Below are 8406 nucleotides of genomic sequence, written 5' to 3' on the forward strand. Positions count from 1 at the left end.
TTCTGCAATTACAGCAAAATCGTTCATCCGGCGATGAACTACGTTAACGACAAAAGTAATAAGAACTTACTCTGTGGCATCAAGCATCGAGTGATAAGGAAAATCCATAATTTCAAAAGAAAACACTTTGTCAGAACAGAAATCGTTTTAAAAATAGTTACACTACAGGTAATAAAAAACGATTAGCACGGATGCTTTATCAATGACGGGAGTCGGCACAAACCCACCAAAACCCGACAACCTGGTTGGCGGTCTCCTTGGGAAAGGGAAAACAATTTTTAAAAAAACTTGGAAACTTGAACTATTTACAATTCGGTAAGTACCTGAATGGTTTATGGTTTAAAATAAGTTATCTACAAGTACACAAGTACTTACTGTGGCTCTAATAAATTGAGTATTTTAATTTAAAGTAAACTTCTGTGCATTGCTGCTATTATTGGACAATAAACTAATCTGTCGGATGATTAAATTTGTAGAAAGTTACTACCCTTTGCTTGAAATCTTTAAAAAAAAAACGAAGCCCAAGTCGGGAATATGCAAAAGGACTATTTCTATATAAACGTACGTACGCATGTACTCTCAACAAGAGTACAATCACGAACTTCATATCGTATATAACTTATCTTAATCTGTCGCAGCACAAAAATCGAAAAAACACTAAACACTGAGACTTCCTGTCTAAAAGGTAGATCCACTGACATAATCTAGTTGAACTTATAGGTGCTAGACTTGGCATCGTATTTCGATATTTTTCGGTATGAAGTATTCCATGTAAACAGTATACTTCTGGGTCAGATTTTCCTAAGTATTCAGTTATAATGCTGATAATGAGAGTCTTGAATCACATGTAAATGATAACGACATTTGCAATACTTCTTTGTACTAATCTGATAGGAAAAGTACTAAACTAATGTAAGATTACATGTAGTATGTGCATATAGCTCATCATCGTTATATAAGATTATTTTTTTACCTTCAAAATTACTCAGGTTTAAGTTCGAACAAAAAAAATGCAACCCATAATAAAAAGGATACTACATTATAACAATCTGATATATTTTAAGTGAATCAGGTAAAATAGGGAAAAAAATCAAATACATTCAAGTTAGAAACCCACTGAGCTGTCAATATAATTTCACTTTAAAATGTTTCTTTTATTTGAAAAGACCATTATTTGATCTTTGCATCACTAAATCTGCTCAGAAATTTTTCAACAGAATTTAAGAAAAATGAGTTACCTGCCCTTAAAATGTTCATTTTCAATGCATTCCAATAAAATTATAACTCACTTTACTCAAATGGCATAGACAATCTTGTCTTTTTTCCTTAATTTATTTTGATGTAGCAAATAGACAAACAAACTTCCAGAATGGTGTTGTGTTTTAATACCATGTTCCACCGACTGCCTGATTCTTACAGAGGCGGCCATATAAGTGCCGATCGAGTAACGTGAGTGTTAGTCTGTAAAATATTGTACTTATTTTATATTGCAACTTTAAAAATGACAATAAAACGCAAAGTGCATACATTGTTTTAATTAAATACGGCTTTTCAACAAAATGAAACTGGAATAATGCGTTTTAAGTAAACAAAGTGTCAAATAAAAATAAAACGTAAGCTATAAAACTCTTTAAAAGTAGTTTTAGTGCCACTATTATTGTTAAAGACTTTTCTATCGTATGTTTGTCTAACTTCTCTGTACTCCTTCAAGTTCAAGCTTTATTATCAGATGTTGTATCAGTACAGCATACAATTGTGTAACTCCTGTATGTTGACATGGTTTTGACAAAAATGACACATATCTGATTGTCTATTTACAATTATTCACTGGCGAATTACATTAGGTAGAACAGGCAGATAAAGAATATGAAGTTATCATGAAAATTTTATTTATTTTTAATATATTCGAAGGTATAGGGAACACAAGTCCGAAAAAGGAAATTATGCTGTTGTTGAAAACTTAAATGCACAACGATCGAAGTCGAAATTCATGATAAGTATTGCGTTTTGCAAAGTCTTGAATCATGAGCCACAAAAAACGCAGGTATTTGAACCGATGCCATTGAATTATGTATGAGTAATTGACACAATGCGCTTTAAATTCTTGCGTTTGCGAATTTTTATTGTTAGATCATGACATTTCAAACCATTTTGTGCAATTTCTTCTATGTTACAATTCAAAAACGATTTTAAATAGTTCCCTTTTGTGTCATAAATGGAAATGATTTAAGCACTATATTTGATATTTTTTTTAACCTTTGATCGATTCGTCAATGCATGAGGATAAAAACTTCAAGACAGTCACATTTACTTTGGTTGACTTCATAATTAATTTTTTTATAATTATGGCAAGTTTCATTTTTTTTCTTTTTATCTAAACGATGTTATTGGTTATGACAGTACGTGAAAAAAATATGAATATCAAAGTATTAGAATTCTTGCGATCGCATGCATTTCTGGTCGATTAATTTGAGGAAAGAACTTGTTGTACTATTAAAGAGTAATCAAGTGAGCCAAGGTTATAGCGGTAATCAAAAGAATGCAATCCATGAACAAAGACCAGACATGGAAAACAGACATACACGACAAAGAACATAAAGTAACTAAAATCATACATACAAAGTAACAAAAGCAAATGAGCAACTGGGACTCCACCGGTAGGATAAGCGTCCTCTGCTTTTCTAGAAACACTCGCCGAGTTGCTCATAAAAAGTCAAGTCCGGGGTAGACAAACGAAAGTAAACGTCAATATACACGCACAATAAAATACCTTTATATCAAACCCCTTTTGGGCTGTAATTTTTGTTCAGCTAAGACAGGCCTTCGATTTGTCAAAGTCCAAAATACATTATATATTATGTGGGGACAAATAAAAGTGTCTCGTGTGGACATTTTTCGGATTATTCAGGGTTCGATTTATACATAGTTCACTGTATATTGGAAGATACAATTCCTCTGTACAGTAATTATGTCATATATTCTGAATAATATGACTTTAATTTGTAGAGATGAAAAATATAAGCATTTCTCAGAATGCACTTTGTCTTTTTGAACGAATGCTAGACGTTTCGTAACCTTGACGTTTCGTACCAGGTGGATTCGTACCTCAGTTGAGACGTTTCTTACCTGGGTAGATTTCAAAGTGGAATGTTTCGTACCTGGTTTGAATTTCTTAGTGAGATGTTTCGTACCTTGGCAAACTCTTCCCGACATAAGGCAAGATTGTGAAGACATGGTCATGTTTATGAGATATATTGAACCATTTAATATATCAGCTGACCTTTAAAAGTTTTCAAACTGCACTGGCTGTGGTCATATTTTTCAAATCATTTAGATGAATCTTAAAGGTAAGAGATAATTTGACAGAAAATAACTAGGAAGGAGCGTACATTAACGTGGTAATCCATAAGGACCCTCTAAAAAATAACAATTATGTATGTTAAACTAAACGTCTCTGTGTGATATAATCCAGGTACGAAACATCCCACTTTGAAATTTACCTAGGTACAAAACGACCAGGTTACGAAACGTCCTGCACTCTTTTGAACAATGTTTTAGTTATTAATGACGCTTTTCTTGAACTTCATACATTAAAATTTGGCACGTATAGATTTCATACTGTGACATTCATTGATTTCATTTTAAAGTGCATTGTTCAAATGAAGAACTAATGAATATATTCATCGTTAACTTTGGTGATTAAGTTCTATTGTATCATGTTAAACATTGAAAAATCTTTGACGAAAGAAAAGTAGTCCCAGTTTAAAGTCTTGACGTTAGAATTATATTGAACTTCGATGGAAGTCAATAGATGACGGTGGAATACTTTATCAGCATTAGTTCATCAAACGGAAACTCTGTTAAGAAACATGTTTTATTCTTAACATTGATTATTTGGAAAAGTACGGTGCCGAACAAAAACAAAACGAATAAGATGTTTTAAAGCTGATTTACAATTTATATCCATTTTCTGACGATTTGAGAACAAAAACTGAACTATCAAAAAGACAATCTAGGACTCACCTGTAAAATTTAAATTGGCTGACCAATAACATCCCAATGTGAGATGCTTTTGTATGATATAGACTATGATGGAACTTATATTCGTGGATATAAATTTTTATCGTTTGTCGAAATTTTGTTATCATGAGGAGTTTGAATTTGTCGATTGCATTATGGCCAGAATTCTAATAATTATTTAGATTCCACCAACATTTTTTCTACATTATGTATTCCATTGCCTTTAATTTCTGTGACACTAATATTCAAACTTAATTTTTTATATGACTCTTTTACAGATAAAGGGTACTACAGACACTGTGAAGTCAGCCTACTTGAGATAAAGGAAACTCAGGAAGTCAGCCTCATATCTTGACCCACACTTAGAAATCGATGGCAAATTAAAACTATTGACCAAACTTTACGACAAACTTGATGATTTTTCATTTATAATTGTCAACTTTCCTTTCTTCTGTGGCAACATCCCTTAGCACCTGCGTATGAAGTTTTCATATCACAACTCATACGTTATGCCAGAGCTTGCAGAAACTACGCAGACTTTTTGTATTCTAACAAGTAGGCTTCTGGAACTGGGTTATGTTGCTACAAGATTGAAATCATCACTACAGAAGTTTTATGGTCGTCATCATGAAATCGTAGTACGTTACGGTGTATCCATCTGCGCCATGAAAACTGATTTGATCAACGTGTCATAGTTGTCCTTTCCTCTTTTGTCTACCCCAGATTTGACTTTTATGAGCAACTCGGTGGGTTTTTCTAGAAAAGCAGAGGACGCTTATCCTACAGGTGCACGTGGTTCATGCTCCCAGTTTTAAGTGGGGTCCAAAGTTGCTCATTCATTTACTTTTGTTACTTTGTGTGTTTTATTTTAGTTTCTTTATTTTCTTTGTTGTGTGTGTCTGTTTTCCGTGTCTGGTCTTTTTCCCTGGATTACATTCTTTTGATTACTTGTATAACTTTGGTTCCCTTGATAACTTTTACAGCCTTTTTTGTTATGTGGTTCTTGCTTTATGTCTTGTCTGTAAACCACCTAAGGATTTACAGTTGCAAACTGATTTGTTGGTTGCAACTAGAGTTTACTGGAAACAGTCACTTGCGGCCATCAAAGATGAACCTCAAATGCAATTCAGTTAGTCAAATCTTATAAAATTATCAAATATTTCTCTAAAATGAAACTTTTTTAAATTATGAATCCGCGTCTGTCTATCCACAAAGAGTTGATTTCAGCTACTATAGGATTTATTTCTTACATTAACAACATTATCCGATGAAGTTCATTGTCATAGCGACTGTTGTTTTCAATGTTGTCTATTTGTTACAATACAGTACTCTACGTTCTTCATTGTATTTTATAATTGTTATTTTCTTTTTTTGCGATTTTTTTATTTCTTGGCTTTTTTTTTTTTTTTCAGAATATTTGCGTTTACTTTCTTCGTGGTCTCTTTTTAATTTATATATATAACCTTCTACTTTAATTGGGTACGCACAAGTTTTAATCAATATTAAATAAAAATCATGCCAGGAAATGAAAGAATTTTACTTCATTTGCCTTTATATCACCACAAAACCTTTTTTTTAAAAAAGCAAACTCCATTGTTTTCAATTTGATTGTAATACATATAATTTTCGATCAAATGAACTTAATTAGACTTTTTACTGGATATTCTCATTATATCTTTGAAGTTATTCTCTTGTTATTAATTTAGTGTCCATATAAAGGTAAAAAAACTGTTTAAAGCACATTATCCATCATGTTAATTCAGAAATATACTTCTAAATATAAACAGACATGTAGTGCTGTACCATTAAACTTTGTGATCGCAATAACCTTATCTATAAATGAAAAATATGTTTTCCATTTTTTCAAAATTATTGTAATCTGTCGTTGTTACCAAGTGTTTGACATCGGAAATTTGGTTTGTTTTTTCAGTTCATAAAGGAATACGTTTACTGAAGGCTATTCGTGCCTTACATCTTTCACGAATGTATACTGTTTGACTTTGAAATAAAATGATTTTAATTGGAAACATTTTAGATCCAAAACATGGTGCAGTGCCAATGTCTTTACAGTAGAAGATTTCTTGTAAAAAAAAATAAATCGTTTGAAGACTAATTTAAGTGCAATTTCAACGAAAGAAAATTTAGAATATAACATATTTTCTAATGTTATCTCCAACTGAGAGTGATTTTTTTTGCCCAACGTCGACCGCAAAATGCAAAACTAAACCAGTCAACTCTGTGATAACATTACAAGTTTTTGTTCCCAAATTAATGGACTTTAATGTCGTAACTCACCATTTTAATTTAATTCGTTTTATTCCCAGGCATCAAACTTTTAAAAAAGTTTGTAAAACAAAGTACAAGAATATTGAAATGTCAAAACAGTTAGAGTCAGAAGACAAAATACCAGAGAATACATAATTCAAATGATCCTAACACCATAAATACATCCCATAAAATCGAAAATTAGTAAATCGGGGTGTTTCCGATGTGCTCCAGGTGAGAACATCCAAATAGCTCCACCTTGGTGGTCATATTTTGACATCTATGACAGATTTGGAAACTGACACATTGTCAGATTTTAGATAAGTTATATTTTATTATGTTGTCTACAAGATGCATGTGGATCAATTCTTTTTTCACATGATGTTCGGTTTTTTTTTCTTAAATATTTGGTCATTATTTGGATTCTTATGACTGAATTTTTTCTATGCGACCATTTTATTACCGATATATTACAGAGGACATACGACATTGTTTTTAGTTGATGTCAGTAGGTCAAAGTGGCAAGTTGTCATTAAATTTATGTCTTGAAGCATTATTTGTTATTTCATATTGTGTATCATATCACGCTTTATACGTATTAACCATTTTTGTTTTGATCCCATATGACAAATATATAGTTAACGGATATCTTTATTTCACCGGATAATAACTGACATATTGTCATTCCATAGGATCGCTTACAGCTTGTTTACTAACCACTGAGTAAATGATAATTAGAAAAAAAACAGGAACCATAACCATAGTACCAATTGGAATTAACAATCAATTTAAATTACAAAAGGGAAAAAAAAGGCTTTACAGCATTATATCATATTTCAATTGTTATCTGTGGATTGTCCGTTGAAATTCAAAAGCATATTTTTTTTAATTAATGCAAAAACAAGCAGATTGTTCATTGAAAGGCGGTAGACAGACACATATGTAAACAAAAAACGTCACAATCTTATTATGGTTAAATTCAAATATTAGAATTAGTAATTGTAGCATTACCAGATTTTACTTACTTGCAATGTGACAGGAGCTGCTGACGAGACAGGACAAGCTTACACTTCCGGAGAATCTAATGTATCTATTTTGTTGTAACTCGTATTGCTAGTAATGGATTGTTTTTTTTATGATGTATAATTTTGCTTCAGCTTTTATATGTATTGGTTTACATTATCGTCCATTTGGTACATAGTGTATGTAGATTTTATTTCCTATTTTCACATTAAGGCAATGTACTTGGGTTCTGATGTATCTGAGTTGTCTTCACTATTGACGCTTGCATATATTTTTGTCGATAGTTAGTGCTTCTGTCTTGACAACTTTTCAACTTATAATTTCAGGGAACTTCCGATTGACAGCATTCAAATGACGTATTTTACTCTTCAAATTTTTCATTACTGATTTTTAATCAAACACCAACACCAATTATTTCTCCTATTGTTATAGTTTCTCTATAGATATAAAATAATAGAGTCTATCATTGTACCGAAACGTTATAATGTATATTGGATTCAGCCTGTTCGACATTTCTTTGTATGTATTTCATTTGAAATAAAGTGAAACCTGTCTAAATCAAACACCTTTTGTTCAGTTTAGTGAGATAGATACTAATGTTTAAAAAAATATTTAATTTATACAAAGGAACTTTATCAAGTGTTTGGTTTGGACAAAAAAAAACGAGACCATTCAAATTAAAATCACAACCCAATACAACTGTCTTATATTACTTCTTCAACAAACAACCCTATGTTATTGATACATGAGTTCATTTTACTAGTGCTTTAGTTATTTGTGTGATGTCTGTATTTTCTTATTTTCAGTTTTTATATGTAATTATATTCTGTTCGCTACATTGAATATTACATGCAGGAGTAATCAAAGGAACCAAGGTTATAGCGGTAATCAAAAGAATGCAATCCATGGACAAAGACCAGACATGGAAAACAGACATACAAAATACGAACTCGAGTTTTTTTTCTTCTATTGCGTTAGTTTCCAAAACAATGTTTAATCATACTGTCAATCATTGTACCATAATATTTGTTACAAAATTCAAATAGTTTGATATTTGTTTGTCAAAATTTCGATTGAAATACACGCTTTTTCAATTAA

The sequence above is a fragment of the Perna viridis genome, chromosome 7 (assembly GCF_037379345.1).
Source record: "Perna viridis isolate PV_CMFRI_1.1 ecotype Kerala chromosome 7, ASM3737934v1, whole genome shotgun sequence".
Lineage (NCBI taxonomy): Eukaryota > Metazoa > Mollusca > Bivalvia > Mytilida > Mytilidae > Perna > Perna viridis.